A 22,150-nucleotide genomic window follows, 5' to 3' on the forward strand; every position below is an offset into this window, starting at 1 on the left:
AAATCTGGGGGAAACTTAAATGTGCTGAATTAATTTGGGAGTTTGAACCCAATCTCTGAGGGGTGCAAACTCCTACATATCTAAATCATGGAAAAAGTTCAGACAAACTCGTGCAAAATTATATGGCAGGGCTTTGCTTAGTAGTCTCTGATATCCATAAATTAAGACATGGGCTCAAAGGCTACCACCCTGTACTACTGCCAAATTTGGAGGGGAGCAAACTGCGGCAAGCCTGGACAAACCCACAGCAGGAGGGGGAAAGCCCCTCTGCCCACCAGCAAAGACTCTCCATGTGGGAGGAACTGAGAGGCTACTGTGAAGCAGCTGGAAGCTATGAAGCCGCTGCTCGGTTTCGCACGCTCCACTTGATTCCTGTTGGTCAGATCACCAGTAACTTCCTTACATGTCTGTAACCCTTCTGCCCTCACGGTCTGAGTGGAGGTTCTAGAAACAGCTACTTGACAGCAGGGAGCCATGCCACCATGGGTGCCAGGCATCCCAGTGAGCTACACAGAGGCACCAAGCTTCCACACAAATAATCCCGCCCCCTGCAAGTGTCCGGAAATCAGCTGGTTTTAGGAGAAACACGCCCCCACACCTGTTCTGTCTCCTTCTTCCCCACTTTGTCATCACAGTTTGGAAACATGCACATGCATGTGGCCTATAACATTTTGCATCTCCTGCCTCAACTGTATTTGCTCTCTCTGCAGCCGCCTGAAATTCTTTGTCTCGCTCATTCATAAAGGAAGGGAGCTGAGCGTCACTAAAAGATACATGTAGCTGTAGTGAGGCAAAGCGGTTCTCCTCAAAGGCTCTCAAGTGAGCGCTAAAAGCTGTGAACAGTTAAAACACTTTGGACACGTCTTTAAAAACAAGTGCGCATTTGCATGATAACCACCCCGTGTGAAAATCTCCCCGTACATGTGCGGAGCTGGAGTTAGAACTGGTTTTACTAGATGGAAAGAGACGGAGACCTGCCATTTAACCAAGGTCTCAACGCAAGAGTTCTACACTCCTCTTATCCACACCCATAGTCTCCATCCCTCTGATTCTTTTTCAAGTGAGTGCAAGTTTCTTGGTGTGCAGGGTCACGCCTCAAGCAGACAAGAAGTAGGGAAAGTTAGATGCTACAGCGCATTGAAATTTTAGAACAAGAAGAGATCAACTTAAACAAGTGCAGAGTCTGGTGATAAGGGTAATGAGGTGACATTTCTCTTGTACAAAGAGCAGCTAAGTTTCTGTAATAAAATTATCAAGGGGCCTGCTTCTGCTCCCATTCAGCTCAATGAAATTCACCCCCCTGTGCAGAGGGCCAACACTCAGTGTGTGCAGCATAGGGCCTATGATCACTAACAGGAGCAAACTACACAGAGCACAGGAATCAGAAATGGAAAATATCCTTTAAGATTGTAATTAAAAACAGGACTCCCATATTATCTGGTGCAAAGACTTATCCTGGGATGCACAGCCACTTTGAAAGCACAGGGAAAGGAAGGTAGGACTCCTCACTTTAAAAAATACTGCAGGTTTCTTCTCATCATAGAGAGGTGCAAGGGTCCAGTCCTGCTTTCACTGATGTCAATGGCAAAGCTTTTTATGGGAGTGGGATCAAGCCCTAAATCCGCATAGTCAGACAATCAAGAATCAAATGCTGCTCGCTGTACTCACCTTTATAATTCCATTAAAGTCAATGGACGGGTGGCATGATTAAAGCAAAGGGGCCTCATGAAAGGTCACCAAAAAAGGACAAAGTATGCCAGAATTATTTTCATTAAATATCAAAGAGCTTATTGACTTGTATATACTGGCTGATCTGGATGTCCACGGATTCCTCACCTGGGCTGCTTTATGCCGAATCCAGGTGTCAGAACAGGCAGGCCACCTTCACCATTAACAAATGTGCACACACAGAGCACACTGAACCTGACCCTTCCCCCCTCAGGGTAGCCATGAAGTCCTGCTTTCTCAGAAGGCAAAACAACAGGTTGAGCAGGTCCCCTCTGAGTGAGGCATGTCAGAGATTTACAGAAAACACACAAAGTAATTCTGCATAGAAAGAAAGAAAGAAAGAAAGAAAGAAAGAAAGAAAGAAAGAAAGAAAGAAAGAAAGAAAGAAAGAAAGAAAGAAAGAACATACCAACTTGTAAAGAAGAAAAACACCATAGACAAAACCAAGTGAAGGGTAAAAGGACAGAGATAAAGGGATATAAAAAGCAACAAAGAATACAGTAAGTTCAGTGTGCATTAGATCAGGACATACAGTAGAAGCTCGGAGTTACAAACACCTCGGCAATAGATTGTCCATAATTCTGAAATGTTTGTAACTCTGAACAAAACATTATGGTTGGTCTTTCAAAAGTTTACAACTGAACATTGACTTAATACAGCTTTGAAACTTTACTATACAGAAGAAAAATACTGCTTTCCCTTTTTTTTATTAGGTTACATTTAACACAGTACTGTACTGTTTTGGGGTTTGTCTGGGGTTTTTTTTGTTTTTTTGTTTCTGCTGCTGCCTGACTGTGTACTTCCGGTTCCAAACGAGGCCAACCTCTGAATCCCTTATCTAAAGAGTTTTTAAATTCAATATAGGAGCCTATTTCAACGAGACAGTTACAATAGCTTATTCCAGCTGTTTGGTGTTGCACATCTGTTATGGTATAGTTTAGATAGTAGTGAAAGGACCACTAGGTCACAAACACCACCACAGAAACAATGGGGTCACTTCGCTTGGTATCAGTCCTACACAAGGATAATTTTGCTGAGAGGAAGCAAGGAAGGTGTATAATTAAAATACAAAAGGGTTACACACAGCTGATATTCTATACAGAGAGAGAGAGAGAGAGAGAGAGAGAGAGAGAGAGAGAGAGAGAAGTGAAGGTATAAAAAATACAGTCTTGGTTAAACATTTATAGGAGCTCCCTCGCATTTTAACGCTGAGCTGTTTTTGAGGTCAGCTGGAACATTTCAGCTCCGCTAGAAAAGGCTAGTTTCACGGGAAAGAATTCCCTAGTTAAACACAAACACACCTTGGAGCTGAGAATTCAAAACTATCCAAGTTGATAACACAGGGGAACAACAGACTGGACTCGTGCTATTTTCCTCCAGTTACAGCCCAGCTAATCAGATTTGCCCTTCTCTTGCCACGCCTGCTGCACCCAAAGCACAAACAGGAAGATAGGAGAGCACGGCAGGTGCAGACAGTTTTGTTTGGGAGTCTTAGAACAAAGTCACATGTTGTGGGGGTGAAAGAGCAGAGATGGTCTCATACACAAAGAGTTAGGCTGCTGCACATGCAGAAGGTCAGACTTTCCAGAGGAGACCAATGTCAAGGTAGTTAGTATGCTAAGTTACTATGGGGCCACCTCAGAAGCATTAGGGGGTTTGGTTACGCACAAATCTTTTTGGGAGCTCACCCTGCGGTCAGGAAAACTGGACTGGAAATCTTATAGGAACAGTCTTCTGTCTGGTGTTATGTCTCCAGCTAGTGGGATCTCCCTGAATTGAAGCCCCGAGACCCAGTAGTGAGATACATAATTATGTCTTTTATTGATGACATCTGCACTGCATGGGCATTCAGACAACATGGGCTAAATTCCCTAAATCCTGTCTCAGCATGCACTGAGCTCCACGTAAAGTGATGTATTCGCTGGACGGCAGTCTCTTTTGTTGTTCTAAAGTCCTTGTAAAGTATTTCCAAGGAGATTCCCTGGAATGATAAAGCTGAGGCCAAGTGATATATTCTTCTAAACATCCTGAAGAGCGACAGAGCAGACAAAAACAGAGGAAGGTGAAGGAAATCAAACTAATAGTGACTAAGAGAGACTTTCATACTCTGGGAGAAATTTACAAATGGATTCATCTTAGAACAGACCCATTATTTCACTTTCATTTTTCATTATTTTTCGGGGCACATTTTGCTAATGATTGAAGATTTACATTTCACCCCTTCCTCAGCTCAGCTGGTCTCCCTTCTAGATCTCACAGTGAGGTCCTGGAACGTAGTTCTGAAAGGGGCTGAGAACACACCACATTCATTAAATTCAACAGGAGCTACAAGCGCTCCGCCCCTCCTTGACGCAGGCCCACAATACTGACCTTGGTGCATCACCTTCATTTGCAAAGCAGACAGACATATCACAAACACGGGTTTTAACGTCATTGCTGGATTAGGAAGAAAGGGAAGCTGGGCTCAAATGGAGAAAACTCCTGTCCAAACACAAGTATCTGAAGTAATAATAGCATAGCAAACACTTAAATGGATGGGTCAAGCAAGCTGCATTTTGCATAATACCCCTTAATATCATGCAAATTCCAGAAGAAAGTGTCAGAGACACAAGGCAGGTGAGAGAATATCTTTTACTGAATATTACCTCACCCATCTTGTCTCTCGAATATCCTGAGACTGACATGGCTACAATTCCGCTGCGTAAAAGAAAGTTTTGCCATTTCTAAAAAGAGACTGAAATCTAATCAAACTAAATATACAAAGAGCATCTGTTCATAATGCTGAGCAACAGCTTACAGGGTAGATGCGCACAGACCTACAATGTAATACAATAGCAAAATTATTGCTTTAGTAGCCCATTGCTATCTATTCAATCTAATGCTATTACTTCAAATGGCTAGTAGCGGAGGGGTAGCCGTGTTAGTCTGGATCTCTTTGCTGATTTTGCAAATGGCTAAAGTCTCATGCTCTGGTTTTTATTGCATTTAATTTACTAAGACTAATATACTAAGCACTTACTAGCCTTTCTTCTGAGGATTTCAAAGTACTTTACAAACGTTGATGAAGTCTCACATAACAACCCTGGAAGATAGGCAAGGGATTACTGAAATGCTCCATCTCCGGGTTGGAAAGTGGCAGATGTTTTAACGGTACACAGCAACACTGCACAACAGCTAAGGAACTGAATGACATATCAACCTGAAACTGCAGGAGGAATTTAGGAAGGCAGGACAGGATTGCTTGACCTGGGATATGCGCAGGTCACTGAGATCTAAAACCTCTGTGGGACATGCCATGGAATCTTTAAGAGCAACTTCTGGTCAGGACTTTTGATTTAGGTCTTATTTGAAAACATGACTAACATCCAAGGATAGTAGTAGGGAAAGCTTCTGGTTTAATCTGTCTGTGTGCCCTGGATTTCCTTTTACAAACAATTTAGATACCAATCAGTATTTTTAATACCATTTGGATTTTTCTGTGTAATTTGTTCAATGTTTCAGGCAGCACTAGGGCAGCAGAAAGGATGTTCACCATAAAAAAATTAAGCAGTTCATAAGAATTCTTAATTCATAAGAAGATGGGAGGGATTAGCAAGGAAAGCTACCTTATTGAGGTCAGAACATGTAGGGATAATGTGAGAAAGGCCAAAAGCCATGTAGAGATGGACCTTGCAAAGGGAATTAAAACCAATAGTAAAAGGTTCTATAGCCATATAAATAAGAAAACAAAGAAAGAAGAAGTGGGACCGCTAAACACTGAGGATGGAGTGGAGGTTAAGGATAATCTAGGCATGGCCCAATATCTAAACAAATACTTTGCCTCAATCTTGAATGAGGCTAATGAGGAGCTTAGGGATAATGGTAGGATGACAAATGGGAAGGAAGATATGGAGGTAGATATTACCACATCCGAGGTAGAAGCCAAACTTGAACATCTTAATGGGACTAAATCAGGGGGCCCAGATAATCTTCATCCAAGAATATGAAAGGAGCTGGCACATGAAATTGCAAGACCATTAGCAAAAAATTTTAATGAATCTGTAAATTCAGGAGTTGTACCGTATGACTGGAGAATTGCTAACACAGTTCCTATTTTTAAGAAAGGGGGAAAAAGTGATCCGGGTAACTACAGGCCTGTTAGTTTGACATCTGTAGTATGCAAGGACTTGGAAAAAAATGTGAAGGAGAAAGTAGTTAAGGACATCGAGGTCAATGGTAATTGGGACAAAATACAACATGGTTTTACAAAAGGTAGATCGTATCAAAGCAACCTGATCTCCTTCTTTGAGAAGGTAACAGATTTTTTAGACAAAGGAAATGCAGTGGATCTAATTTACCTGAATTTCAGTATGGCATTTGATACAGTTCCACATGGGGAATTATTAGCCAAATTGGAAAAGATGGGGATCAATATGAAAACTGAAAGGTGGATAAGGAACTGGTTAAAGGGGAGACTACAATGGGTCATATTGAAAGGTGAACTGTCAGGCTGGAAAGAGGTTACTAGTGGAGTTCCTCGGGGATCGATTTGGGGACCAATCTTTTTATTACTGACCTCGGCACAAAAAGCGGGAATGTGCTAATAAAGCCTGCAGATGACACAAAGCTGGGAGGTATTGCCAATACAGAGAAGGACTGGGATATCATACAGGAAGATCTGGATGACCTTGTAAACTGGAGTAATAGTAATAGGATGAAATTTAATAGTGAAAAGTGCAAGGTCATGCATTTAGGGATTAATAACAAGAATTTTTGTTATAAACTGGGGACGCATCGCTTGGAAGTAACAGAGGAGGAGAAGGACCTCGGTGTATTGGCTGATCACAGGATAACTATGAGCCGCCAATGTGATATGGCCGTGAAAAAAGCTAATGCAGTCTTGGGATGCATCAGGCGAGGTATTTCCAGTAGAGATAAGGAGGTGTTAGTACCATTATACAAGGCACTGGTGAGACCTCATCTGGAATACCGTGTGCAGTTCTGGTCTCCCATGTTTAAGAAAGATGAATTCAAATTGGAACAGGTACAGAGAAGGGCTACTAGGATGATCCGAGGAATGGAAAAACCTGTCTTATGAAAGGACACTCAAAGAGCTTGGCTTGTTTAGCGTAACCAAATGAAGGCTGAGAGGAGATATGATTGCGCTCTATACATATATCAGAGGGATAAATACGACAGAGGAAGAAGAATTATTTAAGCTCAGTACCAATGTGGACACAAGAACAAATGGATATAAACTGGCCATCAGGAAGTTTAGACTTGAAATTAGACGACGGTTTCTAACCATAAGAGGAGTGAAGTTGTGGAATAGCCTTCCGAGGGAAGCAGTGGGGGCAAAAGACATATCTGGCTTCAAGACTAAGCTTGATAAGTTTATGGAAGGGATGATATGATGGAATAGCCTAATTCTGGCAATTAATTGATCTTCAACTATTAGTGGTAGATATGCCCAATGGCCTGTGATGGGATGTTAGATGGGGTGGGATCTGAGTTACTACAGAGAATTCTTTCCCGGGTGTCTGGCTGGTGAGTCTTGCCCACATGCTCAGGGTTCAGCTGATCGCCATATTTGGGGCCGAGAAGGAATTTTCCTCCAGGGCAGACTGGCAGAGGCCCCGGCGGCTTTTCACCTTCCTCTGCAGCATGGGGCACGGGTCACTTGCTGGAGGATTCTCTGCACCTCCAAGTCTTTAAAGCACGATTTGAGGACTTCAGTAGCTCAGACATAGGTTAGGGGTTTGTTACAGGAGGTGGGTGGGTGAGATTCTATGGCCTGTGTTGTGCAGGAGGTCAGACTAGACGATCATAATGGTCCCTTCTGACCTTAAAGTCTATGATTCTATCAAAGTAGCTAAAGCTTTATCACCTGTGAAAAACTGCCAGTACTGATCATTAATCTGGCTCTGGTCAATAGCAAGTTTCCCACGGATTTCAGTGGTGCAAGAACAGGCTCCAAATAGAAAGTGTATGTGCAGTGACCATGCAGACTATCAGAGGTACCATTACTTGCTCAACATCAATTAACAAAGCCTTACATGTTTCCAAATGTGTCACTGAGACACCATCATGACTCTTTAGAAAATGTCACCATGAAGCCCCATGTTTATCCAGGTTCTCTCATTGATTCCATATTAAATGTGCTCAGTTAAAAGAAAAAAGATGTTTTTCACTGACTTAGTCCGACCAACTAAGCCAGAGCCAAGCAGAGGTTTTTTTCTTTCTCACAAAACATCACCGGCATTAAAGGTTCTTCAGGCTAAACTGTGCCTTCCCTAACGCTAGTGCAATCGGATCGTCTTCCCTTTATGCTCTCAGAGACACCATCATTGCCAGGAGATGCGGGAGATCGATTGGCCATGTGCTTCGGATGGAAACTCAGTCCATGACCAGAGTAGCAATAAAATGGACACCTGAAGGCAAGCGAAAACGAGGCCACCCGAAAACAACATGGCAAAGAGCTGTGGAAGCCGAGCTGGAAAACCTGGGGCACAGCTGGGGAACCATTGCCAAACGGACAGGCGTGGAGGAGCTTCGTCACTGCCCTAAACGCCACAGGCGTAATGGGAACATCATGATGACGACGGCATCTGTACAATTCCTTGCCACCAATATATCTGAACACGTGTGACGACTGGCCCTTGAACTGGAATGTGACAGATTCTCTTGATAGTGCACCAGAAGGAATAAAATCCATCTTACGCCCTCTTCGCTGTGCAGACTCTGCAGGGCTAAAGGAGTAAAATGCTGTAAACGCTTTATTTTAGTTACTAAAATCAACAAAAATGGCTCTGAATACACACAGGCAGCAGGTCTGTTAAGAAAGAAAGTGATGTTTTACCCATGATCTATGCAGGGTATTTGTAAGCATATTGGTCCCAGGATATTAGAGAGACAAGGTGGGTGAGGTAATATCTTTTATTGGACCCGAAGAAGAGCTCTGTGTAAGCTCAAAATCTTGTCTCTCTCTCTCATACACACACACACACACACACACACACACACACACACCGAACCAACAGAAGGCAAAAGACACTGCCTCACCTACCTTGTCTCGCTAATATTTTACACGGTCACTTTTCTGAGATGACCGGCACTTTAACTTCCACTTGGACCGTTTTAGTTTAATGGTTTAGCCTAAAGAGCCAACATTACAGCATCTACCTCCATCCTTCGCTGTGAGCACTGGTATGACCCTGTCCTGGTATGGACTAGAAGCCAAGACCTTTCGACCCAAAAGAGGCAAGTACTACCAACAAAGCCACGTGGACACCTGTAACAGTGGCTACTGAACAAAGTAACCCTCCTTTCCCTTGCAATTTTGAAGTCTAAAAATAAACGCAAAGAAAACATAACTGTATTTCTTAACACAACCAGCTGCAAAAGGAATCTAGCTAGATTTTCTAAGGACAACAGGCTGCAGAGAAGGCCCCTGTATAATGAATTAAAGGTATTATTGTAAATTCCTAAAAAACAACCACACACCTCAATGCATTGTTCATTCAGGTCAATAAAAGTGTTTAACTACAATGCTAGTCAATTGTTTTAAGCATCATTTGCCACTCCATCCTTGCCCCACAGCATGTGTGATCTCGGACAATGGTGGATTAATAACTACCCAATTAAAACTGCAATGAAAGCATTATGGCAACAAGGTGGACTAATGCCATCCCAGAAAGCGAGGTGGGGAGAAGTCATCTCCCCATTTAGTTAGTTGTGTGACATTTATATGGCACTTAGAAGATGGAACATGCTATTTAAGGGGCAAATACTGAAACAAAACCATAGCCAACTAGGAAACAATAGTTGTCACTATGCGTCCCTTGGAACAAAACAGCAATAGTAGGGAGAGAAGTAAGATCCTTCTTCTACAAAGCAAGAGGTCTACAACACTTGAGCAAAAGAGGAACAACCATTAGCAGTATAGGGCATATGACAAAAAAACAAGTAGTTCCATTTCCATCCAGTAGAAGGCAATGGTGATTAATTCACATTATTCAGTACATTGCAGTACAATATCAGTATTGTTATTTTTATTTCCACTTGTCTGCTTTCATTGCACCTCCAAAGAAACAAAGCATCTCTAAAGTGGCATATGAATGGCTAGTTTGGTGACAGGTTATTCCCTACAAGTGAGATGACACAGAACATCTCATTAAAAGCAGGAAGGGATATTCAGACAAGTATAACATTGCCTTGGCTGAACGTGCCTAACCTGCTAAAATTTAGGTTGGAGGAAGCCTGGGACCATTCATGCAGTCGAACAGTTTCAAGAGAGACCGATAACTCGTGTGTGTGTGTGTGTGTGTGTGTGTGTGTGTGTGCGTGCGCGCGTCCCATCAAAGTCCATGGCACTGGTCAGAGAAGAAAGAACATACTATCCCTTCTCCCAGGAAATTCTAATCTAAGTTAGACAGATAACTTAGCAAAGAATGAAAAAATACACTAGGGAGTAGCTGGGAGAGAATTGACAGGGAATAGGAGCAGCTAGCAAAAAGAAGGGACCGCAGCTGTTGCTTCATCCTATTTTGCAAGGAAAGGCCACAGTATAAGCAGTTGATACTTGTCATACTTTTCTTGTTTGTTACTAGGAGATACTTTTTAATTTTCACTTGTTTGTTTTTAAATGGTCCAGTGCCAGGTCTAAGGTAAAAGGCACCAGATGGAGAGGAAGAGCGGAAAGCTAACTGAAAGGATTGAGCTGTGGGCACATCCATGGGGGAGTGGATGTGTGGGAGAACTGACATTCGTCTGATAAATTTGTCAGTCTCCATTTTCCCTAAGTTAGCATGCATTGCCTCTCACACTTCACACACAACCGCCATTCAGCTCTGTACGACTCAAAAGACACCTTCAATTCAATTCAAAAGGAGGGAGACTCTGAAGTAACTCTCTACAGGGTCAAATTTTGGTTGGTTACACTAGTGTAAATCCAGAGTAGCTCCACTGGCCTCAGGAGTTACATTTAGGTCTTAAAAGATATAGGGCATTCCCTGCACACTGTGCAGCAATTTTTTCCTATTACAAGGTACAATCAAGGACTTCTACAGAGTTTCAACAGGATAACTCAGATCACAATCTAGCCCTACATCTGTGTTCTAAAGGAACAGGTACACGGAACTGAATCCTATTTAGAGGCAATGGGCTTGATTCTCCTCTCACTGACACGAATGCAAATCAGGAGCATCTCCACTAAAGTCCATGACTCAGTAAGTGAGAGGAGAATCAGGCCCAGTGAACCCGATCCTGGTCCCAGTTATACTAGCATAAATCCAGAGTAACTTCACTAATGGGGCAGAGGAGGAAGGAGAGAAAGGTAGTGCGCCTCCCATTACTCAGCAGAGATCCCTTCAGATAATTAAACTGTGGTTCTTGTCAGGTAAGCGAGTATGCAGAACGGCATCTTCTTACTCGGTAAGACTCTTCCTATGTGTAATCTGAGTTAAATCTGGTTTCAGAGTAGCAGCCGTGTTAGTCTGTATTCGCAAAAAGAAAAGGAGGACTTGTGGCACCTTAGAGACTAACCAATTTATTTGAGCATAAGCTTTCGTGAGCCACAGCTCACTTCATCGATGAAGTGAGCTGTGGCTCACGAAAGCTTATGCTCAAATAAATTGGTTAGTCTGTAAGGTGCCACAAGTACTCCTTTTCTTTTTGAGTTAAATCTGCTGATTTTACTGACAAAAATAATTTTTTACTACCTTTACTCTGTTACCCCTAAAGAGTAATCAGAGCACTGCATGAAGGAGCTGGATTCTACTCTGGAAAACACATCAGAAATCTCCAAGTTCCAATTTCTGAATCTTTTATTACTGGTGACAATGCAAAACCCCAGCTTGACACTCATGTCCTAGGTGGAATACGCAGGGCTGGCAATTAGAAAAAAGAAATATTTGTACTCAGGAACAGAGAAAAATTGATCCAGTAAACATGGAGCCCCACCATGCCATTTTTCGAATCACATTCTGAGTTATAATCACACTTCACAGAGCAGCAATGACAGGCTCTGGAGACTCCCCTCCAGACAAAGTGGCTGTGATGCAGTGCCACTAGATTGAAGACGAAGAGGCAACGAGTGAGGAGAGAGGAAATAGAGGTGTGTGCATCACCTTTTAAGTTCTGATAAGAGTCTGAAGGACACCCAGAAAATAACAAAAATTAGTTTGATAGCTCACTCTACTGCATATTGCACTGTCCGGCCAGGTTGAGACAAGCATATTGTCAGTGCTTTGGGAATTTAAGTGCCCGTCCTGTCTTACTATGAAATGGCAAAAGGAAAATGTAGGATGGTTATCAGGAAAACTCCTCTAACACTGAGGTGAGAGGAATCTATTAGGATGGACTGGTTGCAAAAGTGCTTTATCACCGGGGCAATTAAAACTAGAATGGACAGAACACTTGAGAATATACTGTAGAGGGACATCCTAGACTGACCCCAGAGAGATGGACTAGGTTGGACCTAGCAGATTTCTCTCTCTCTAGGCTCTATGACTATAAATATACGGGTCTGGCATGCAATCTCCCCACATACCGCACCATGGTTTAACTCCTTACCAACAGAATGATGTCAAATGTTGCATCCAACACTGCCAATACTGCAGTGATTCTGCTCATAATGGCCATTTTTTACAGCTGCCTAAATCAAAGATGAGTTTAGAAATATGTAAATATACCGCTGGACTGGTGTGTCTGGGAGAGGGGCTGTGAGTGTAGAGGGTTCAATCTGTCTGTGTGAGACCACTGTTCTCTAATGGATGGAACCAGAACTGCTCAACTGTGCATCACAGATCCAATTCTTCTTGTAGCTAAAGGTGATTCTCCTTTATTTAAAGTGGCAGAGGCCTTTGGAGCAGGAGGATGTGAGTACTGTCCCCTTGTGAAATTTCTGAGTGGCCAAGACCTGCAACATATTGACAAACATGGTGGCCAAAAATTTGCAACAATATGTAACTGGGCTATATGTGCCATATCTACTGGATGACCTGAAAAAGCTACAAAATCTCACATAAAATTCTCAAAAAATTGTCTTTGAACACAAATATGATGTGGACACAGTATTAATTTCTAGGAAAAACATTATATTTCTGCTATCCCTCCAGAGATGTTGTATGAACAGAAAACTGCAAGACTAAACAATACTAATTTCAACATAGCCCAATTCCCACATGCACAATCTAAAAACAGCGTCACTACTGACCAGACTCCAGTTATTGGTTCTGTAATCAAATACAAAGAAAGTGCTCCTCAAAAAAGAATTAATGCCACAAGAACCTTTGACTAGACAGACTAGGCAGCAAATATATAATTTTACCAGCCAAGAGGCACAAAGCAGCTTTGCTATGAATAATGGCTGAAATGCTGAAACATTATTGTACCATTTGCAAAAGTGATTTGGGATCATTGTTATTTTGCCCAATATTCCATCTCTTTCCATAAGAAAGTACCTTGATTGCTAACTCTTTTCTTTTTAAAATAGCTAACTTCCATTGCAATCTCATAAACGAAGGACCTTGCTTTCTGCTGGTCTCTACCCAAGGACTTGCTAGCCTCTGGATTTGATCAAATAATAAATACAATAAAATAATAGATCGTCATTTTCAATTTTTCCTGGATTTTCACACAAACTGAAGCAGCAAGTGTAAAATTCTAAGTAACATTAAAAAGGAACCTTCACCTCACCCTTATTAGATCATGTTACAGCAGCCGTTCCACTTTGGCGTGTTACTGTAAGAGAGCTCAGAGGCTAAACAAGGTTAGGCTTGGCCAGTTCCTTGGACAGGAACCTACAAAGGAAAATCTTAATGAGATGCTTGAAGTGGTAGCCCCAGGGCTGGGGATAGTGTAGGGTTGGTGTTTTGCTGCTCGACATGCCATTCCTACAGGAGAGATAAATTGTTTGGGGACATTAAGAGATGAGAAATCAACCTTGGCATCCTAGACAAATTCCAGCTCAGGAAGCTCCAGACTGTCTCCCTCAAATCCCCTTTGTAGTTTCAAATGGAGAGATCCTCCTGCTCCTCCAAGCCCAGTCCCAAAAACCTGCCTGTATTATGTGAATCACATAGAATGAGGTACTGTATTTACACAATTCTCTGAGGAGTGAAGAAATTTCCATTAATGCATACCGTAAAGCTCCCTGTGGTGAAAACCAGCCTACCATCAGGTCAAAGGATAAATTCTGGGGAAAAGTTACAGCTCTCACTTTTGCTCATGCCAATGAATAACGGGAGAATCACATAGAAAGCACCTTCAAGGGAGATTGCCACAATACATATGTGGCAAGAACATACGTGACTGAATATGGAGACACTCTGTACAAGCCTTAGGAATAGTCATTTGACTTGCTTCTTTCCCAGTTCCAAAGTGCCTGGCAAAGAAGGTGGCGTAAAGGTGACAGGCCTAAAACTGGATATAATTTTGCATTGTGATATGGCAGCAAAAATATGTCAGCTTGAAGCTGGGATGCGTACAAAGAAGCATCATTCCCTGGATCGGGGTGGGTGACGGGGAATAGCACCTCTGTACATGGCTCGAGTGAGACTGCACACTTAACTAGAAATGTATTGACAAATTAGAGGGTGTTTAAATAAGAGCAACAGATACACCATAGGCATTGCGAGGCATGCCCTCATACTGCCCAACGCCATCCCATATTACAGTCTGCACTGTTTGGCAAAGTTCTGGCAGCCTTTTTAAGGGGGGGGGAGGGGGAGAAAAGGAATGGCTTGGAACCTGTCGCAATGGAGAGGCAGCAGCCATCTGCTTCCCAAAGCTCTCACCCGCCTCATGGGGAAAGGGGAGCAGGTCAAGTGCCGTAATTTTTATTCCCAGGGCCATTCTACAGGTGACCCTCATGTCGTTAGGAGTAACTGGCCCTGTGGTAGTAACAACATGATCTTTCTCTCTCCCAGCAGTTTAACCCCCTCCAGACTCAGCTGCAGATACACTCTGCTGCCTCCTTCTGTATTGGAACAAGAACATTTGCCAGATCTTCTATATACAAATACTCAAAACAAGGCTCCCCTAGCCTCTGACTTCCTGCTTTTCACAATCAACCTGTGCAAATAAGACTGGTATTTCTGGGCAGCAGTTCACTGTGCTCTGCCACTACCACAAAACAACAGAGTGTGAGGATGACGCTTTCCTGGAATTGACCACCTTAGGGTTGTCCCCTAGTATCTTTTCAGGGACTAATCTTTGAAAGCACACACCTCACTTTACTTCTAGTTTTGCTATAACTGCCTTGTTTACTCATCATGCGTGCTTTTGACCTAACAGTTCAGGCAATTACTATGAGACACTGCTTAATATCATCAATACAACAAGGGGCGGGGTTTGTCCCCTAACCTCTGCACACCAGTTATGACAGATATTTCACTCTTTTCACACTAGACCATGCACGTACAAGAACTATTACGTTTTCCTGATACAAACGATTGTTGTGAATTTTGAGAGGGGTGCGAGAGTCCTAGAGCAAATAAGTGCATTTGGCAGACATATGAAACAGCATGTTATTGTTTGGGAGTGGAGCAATTAATAGAGCACTTTCCCAAACTGCCTGGGCCAGAGACCTGCCATTAATACAGCTAACCCAACAAGAAAAAGCAATATATTTAAAGCCTCAACTGGCAACTGCAAGCCTGAGCACACATCTACAACTATTAACAGATGTGAGCAGCTGGTGATAATGTGTAATAAAAGAGACCAACGGATTCAATTCATACTCTTGGCAGATGCATTAAATACTGTGGTGCATGAGACATGTAACACAGCAGCAACCAAGGAAAAGCCAGGTGAATGTGTGTGAAAACACCTCTGAAAACAGTTCTACGCACACACACACACACAATTACTTTGTGCAACTAGGACAAGAAACACACACATGTAAAGTCTGCTAAACTGCCTATAGATATAGCTTATATCTTTCTCAGTCAGAGAAAGAAACCTAGGTGGTTTTAAATCTTGGATCTAGGTACATAACTAGATCCAATGCTCTTTCTAGTATGAAAGAAAAGCTTTACAATGTCCTCAAACTTTATTTCCATCTGTGCGCGTCTCTCTCTCTCTTTACCTAATGTGTTAACATAATTTCTCTGAAAAAATCAAAGTGCCAATGGTTTATTTGGCCTTCCTCCTCTTCATGAAGAGAAGATCAACCAGTCAAGAACAGAAAAAATATCATGTGATTTACAAGAGCTAGCTTATGCCACAAATAGCAAATACTCTGAATATTCATAAACAAGAAGTTCTATCAGCTAAAATGTTTGTACAAAAGAGTCTGTAAACAATTAGAATAAAAAGACATATTTGTAAAAATCACATTATGTTCACGAATAACTTGTGAGGAAATGCAATGGCTAAACTAGTCAGATAAACAAACCACAGCTAATCATTTGACAATCTCTAGTGCAAAGTTTCATAAATAAATACACCCCCTATGCTCCATTTTTCACTGTTCTCCCTTCTCATTGTTTATCCGAGCTCAATTCCTGGATGTGGATAAAACAAATGACATGAAGTTTCTCTCAGCCAGAACTTCTAACTATTCCCTCAGCAAATACCGCTTTTAGTTAGCAACAAACTGGAACCAAGCGGAAAAGAAACAATTGCCTCTTGGGACAAGGAGGAAACAGAACATTTGCCAACGGACAGGACAAAAATAAAACACTTCTTTAGTAAGCGTCCTGAAGTCTTCAAAATCTTCACCCCTTCCTACAAACCACCACTGTCACCTCAGTGAGGAGAAAGTGTGTGGAGATAGGAATTGTTATGTTATATTCAATGAGCTGCTTCATAATTATTTATTATTTGTTATAATAACACAGGCAGTTTAGAGTCCCATTGTGCTAGGTCCTGTACAGACACATCCTGCTCCAAAAAAGCTTACACAGATTAACCAACCCACTACTAGCTCCAAGTGAAGCTGGATCGCACACTAAACCTTCCACGACCATCTGAAGAAGGTAACCGCCAACATGAAAACAGGGGTCAACCTGGTCCAGAAACTGGGAAGCACAAGCTGGGGAGCATCAGCATCAGTGATACGGAGATCAGTGATGGTCCTGATATACTCCGTAGCCGAGTTCTATGCACCCGTATGGACCAGAACTTGTTGACGTCCAACTGAACACTGCAATGCAGTGAATCACTAGAACTCTCAAGTCGACACCAACACCTTGGCTGCCGCTTCTGTCGCACATTGCTCCCCCATCCATTCGCCGTGATGCCTCAACCTTTCGGGATCGTGGAAAATGAACATCTCCCCATCCAACGGAACCTTAACAATGCCCCTCACCACCACTTGAAGTCATGTAAGCCTTTCTGGACCCATGCATTTAACCTTCGCCAATGCAACTTCACATCTGATGAAGCCTGGAAAGCGAAACTGAGTTCACAAGAAGTCACAAATACACACCTTGAGAAAGACCTGATGCAGTAGACCCCTGGCTTTGATTTCCTGCGAAGCTCCTGGGCAACCCTAAACTGCATCTGCACAAATCATAGCAGATGCGCATACTTGCTGCACAAATGGAAAATTAAAGACTCTCCAGTGTGTGACTGCGGTCAACCTGAACAGATCATGGAACTGCTCAATGCCCGATTCACGAATACAAAGGAGACATCACAGTGATACACTCCGGTACTCCTGACACAATTATCTGGCTTAACCATCTGAATGTAAAATTATAGTAGTTACTCTACATCAGCCATACGAAGAAGATGACCAACCTTCTGGAAGCACCACACAGCAAGGATGAGAGAATGAGCTGTATTCTATTCTGGCTCATGCATCATCAACAGAGTTGTTAAATACATTCTATTTGAAGTTATTTTAATTTCTGGAAACTCACATGTGGTCCACACAAAGCGTAACCTAACTTTTGTGGCAAGAGCCCTGCGTTCTGCAGCACTTCAGCACAAGACTGGAGATTTTGCAGCATCTTAAGAGAAATTAAAACACAGAGGCCTTCACTGGATGAAAGATGGAAGTGAAAAACACCCTCACTACATTGCCCAGTGTTTTTCGAGTTAATAGTACATTCAATTTATTTTATGTTGCCTCTATATTTGTAATTGTCAATGTGAGATACAAATCTGGATTGAAAATGCTTAACTGTATTCTAGCAGTTGTTGGGTGGAAGATGGAGATTTTTTTACTTTTTGGTCTTTGGCCCTCAAGGATGTGAGGCATTTGGAGCTTGTCAAATAAGCACTATAGCTGGATGTTACAATGATCCACAGTGAAAAAGTTAACTATTCTGATGCTGATGTTTGTATTATTAGCTTTCAAAGTTAACACCCTATTGAGGTGAATGGGCCAGTTTCCACCTTTCCAAGCTATTGTTTCAGGCTGTCTGATTAGTTAATGTTTGGAAGGTTTTCTTTGCAATCGTAAGACCTTAAGAATCGTAAGAAACTTATTTTTAAATGAAAGCTGATATTCTGGAGCATAAGTCAGTGGCAAAGGGTGAATTCTGTGACAGTTTCTACGGACTTGGAATTGCAAAGTACACAAGGCCCTGATTACTAGTGATGATATATGAGCCAGAAAAAACAAAGGTTGACTTTTACATCCCATGATCCCAAGCTGATTCTGCTGCTCTGGCAGTTAGAAAAACAGTCTTTTTGCTAAATTTGAGCTAGAATAATTGAGACACAAAGAAGGAACCCTACAATGCAGAGTACCATCTTTAAAGCCACGTCCAGAATTAGAAGCATGGTTTAACCCTAAAGCCTAATCTGCAATAAGGAAAAAAAGATGTTCTCTCCATTTGGGTCAGCTAACTCAAGATCAAATCCTAGTGAAGAAGACAAAGCAATTTGTAGTTTTCACACAAGTTAGCTGGTCAAGTTAAAGTCTAGTCTCCCCATAGTCTTTATTTCAACCTGCTAACATGTGAAAACTACAAACTAGCTAAGATTTTGCCTCAAATTAGCTAACACAGATTAGGAACACACCTTTTGTCCTAGTGAAGACACTGCCTAGATGTCCCAATAATAATTTAAATTCAACATGGCAAAACCAGTATTTCTCATTCCCATACTCCTATGCACTGAATTGTTACAGCAAGCTTTCTCTTACACTGCCTCCTACCAGTGAACCTCACCCCTGCCCTGGAGTGATCACCTCTAAGGGTAAAAATGCAAAAGAACAGTCTCTATGGCCCATTCAGTTCTTGGCCTCTCTAAAACTGTGTAAGAGAAAGACAATTATTTTGACTGGAGTTGTGTGTTTGTAATCTGAACACTTCTTTCCTTTCTCTTTGATTCTCACCCATCAGCTCAACAGTGACAATGGGGCCAAATTAAATCTTCCCACCATTTTCTATCTGGTGCCAGATTCACAGCTTCCTCTATTTCTCAGTCTTCCTCTATTCCTAGTTCTTTGCACACGGGAATGTATTGCCATCTATGGTATTCTTTCTGGGTCCATTCTTGGCACATGTCCAAACCACTGCAGTCATCTTTCTTGAATCTCCTGTAACAGTGTTATTTCTTCCTCTGTTTTCCTATCTCTTCATTTTTATTTCCTACCGTCTTGAAACTCTCAGTATGCCCCAAGTCAGCTTATTTCTGCAGTCAAAATCTTTCGTTCATCTGCTTTCCTCATACTTCTGCATTCCAACCGATACAACGGTTATCAGCATGGCAGTCGTCTCCTATATGCTGATTTTTGTTTGTAGATTCACAAAATGATATTGACCTCACAGCTTTGACCGAGGAAGATTTACAGATAACAACTGACCAGGTAGACTGGAAAAGCAGAAAATTTGGTTTGAAGATCAGCACAGAGAAGACAAAACTTATAACCACTGGAAGATAAAAGAAAGAGATAAAGGTCAAACTCAGAGACAAAGAACTAGAAGAAATGGAAAAAATTGTGGACCTTGGAGGACTAGTACTGAAGAATGAGAATTGTAAAGATGATAAGAAGAATCAGACTAGCTGCTACAGCCTCTGGAAAACTGTGAAAGATCTGGAAGGCTAAAGACATTTCAATAAAAACAGCAATCTGGACACTCATCCTCTCAGAAATAGACTGAAACTCACCAAATCATTTCATATGGTCTTTAGAACAGCGATCAGAGAATAAGAATGGTTTAGCTATATTGGCCTTTGGGAGACCCAGGTTCAAATCCCTGCTCTGCTACAGGCTTCCTGTGTGACTTTGGGCAACTCAGTCTCTCTGTACCTTGGTTTCCCAAATGGAGATAACAGCATTTTAACTACCTCCCAAGGATGCTGTAAGGATATATGTGTTAAAGATTCTGAGATCCTCAGATACGGTGGGAGCCATATAAGCACTTTAGATAGATGGCAACAAATTTGTTCCCTAGCTTATACAGTTACAGTGGGCAGAGCGTAAAATTTACTATAAAATGATGTAAAATAAACTGTAAAAAAAGAGTACAATTTCAATGGCATCAAAACTATTGCTGCAGACCAGATCCTGCGAGGGGCTGAGCATCTCAGCTTCCAGCTTCTGTGGGAGTTGAGAGCACTCCGCACCCTGTGGCATCAGGCCCCAAGGGTGCATCTATAAATTCTCACACAGATTTTCACTGACTGCTATTTTCTTCCGACATTCCCAACAGCTTCAAATTACCCCAAACCCCTTGTGCAACGAGCAGTGCTGCACGTTTCCTAGCTGTGTGGTGGTTTATATTTCTTTCTGCCTACAACCATTTCTGGATTGGCATCGCAGACCTAAGTGGAAGACTAAACAATGCTGCAGCCCACAGCAGGAGAATTTTCAGAGTCTTATTCCTTGTTTCACTTGGGCAACCTTCCTGCCTCTCATCAGATATAAAATAACTTGCCAACCCTCTAATTTAAAGAGCAACATATGAGTTTCACATTCCAATCCCCAACCAGCAAAAGGAGACTTTTCAAACTGGAAGGGTGAAGACAGGGTGAATTCCTTGAAATGCATAAAAAGGAAGGATCAGCACCTGCCTTTTTGCAAGAGAAAACTGCTCTCACAGCACAGCATGCTTCAAACTATTTGACATCAGCGGCTGAAAGAGAATTTGATTCTCCCCAGCTCCTCAAACTTGAGAACTGAGCAGAATGAATTTCATGGTTCTCTGTTACTGTTTGAAATGGAAAAACAAACCTCTTCCATCCTTATTTTGGGTGCATGTTGCAGCTAGAAGGTACAGTATGAATTTCAACAAAAGAACATCAGGGGAAGCTGACAGTTTTTTCTGCTATTAGGAACTCCCCCACAATGGCTGCAACAACCTGTTAAAACTTATGCAGCTCGAAATGACTGAATCCTTCTCTCTCTGGTGCAAGAGGATGTCCAACCCCTTTTGCAAAGACATGCTCAGCTCTGAGTATTAAAACAGCATGCTTTATTCTGCTCCATTTGCCATTATTTATCCCTATGGGCATTACAGAGTAACACATACAGAGCACTAAAGTGTTTTTAAAATTTGTTGTTATTGTGTGTGTGTGTGTGTGTGTGTGTGTGTGTGTGTGTGTGTGTGTGTATAAAAAATTGCACACACTGCAAGGAAACATGAAACTTAAAACCAGACAAAAAACCCCACTGAAGTAACAAAAGTTCTGAGAGAAACCCACAAATGCAAGAAAAACAGCATTCAGTAAGGAAACCCCTTACTTACACTTAAATTTTTACAGAAGTTATTGTGCTTTTCTCTCCCCCTCCCCCTTCTAACAGCAGAAGTAAAAACTGGAAAGTCAACTCGAGATGACAAACCTAAGTGTCCACAATTTTCTGGAGAGTGTAAAATCAGACTATTGACATTTGTTTTCTTTAAGCTGAGCAAGATTTCACATCAACAGTGTTCTCAAGAGTTCTGGCTTTCTAAAGATCTTTACACACTTTATGCTACCTAGAAGCTCCAAACAAGCTCAGGCAGCACTGTGACATGGGCAATGTAGACACGCTTTATTGCCGGGGGAGAGCTCTCCCAGTGATAAAAAATAACCACTCCTAACGAAGGGTGGTAGCTTTATCCCGGCGATAAAGCGCTGTCTATAATGGTGCTTCTCAGCACTAAAGCTTTTTTCGCTTGGGGGGTTGTGTTTTTTCACAACCTTGAACGACTAAAGTTTTAGCGCTGAAGGTGGCAGTGCAGACACAGCCATTATGTTAGCAATGTACCCTCAGGGTATGTCTACACAGCAAAGAAAAACCCACTACTCGCCCATGCCAGCCAACCTGGGGCTGTTTGATTGCTCCCCTCAGCAGTCGCGCCCCTCGGCTCCCCTCATCCACTCCCCAGGCTCCCCATCAGCCCAGCTCCCCTCACTACCCCTCCCTCGGGCTTCCCCTGAGCCACCCCCCTGGACTCTCCCTTCAGCCTAGCTCCCTTCACCACACTGAGATCTCCCTCACCTGCCCCCCCCAGGGTCCCCCTGCCTCAGCTCCCTTCTCCCCACTGGGGTCCCTCTC

General features: G+C 42.3%; 1 protein-coding gene across 1 annotated transcript in view; it reads right to left on the bottom strand.

Moving 5' to 3' along the window:
* Positions 1-22,150, bottom strand: part of IGFBP2 (insulin like growth factor binding protein 2) — a 101,907-nt gene that overhangs the window by 78,414 nt on the left and 1,343 nt on the right. The gene's annotated exons all lie outside the window — the stretch shown is intronic.

Source organism: Natator depressus, chromosome 11, assembly GCF_965152275.1.
Source record: "Natator depressus isolate rNatDep1 chromosome 11, rNatDep2.hap1, whole genome shotgun sequence".
NCBI lineage: Eukaryota > Metazoa > Chordata > Testudines > Cheloniidae > Natator > Natator depressus.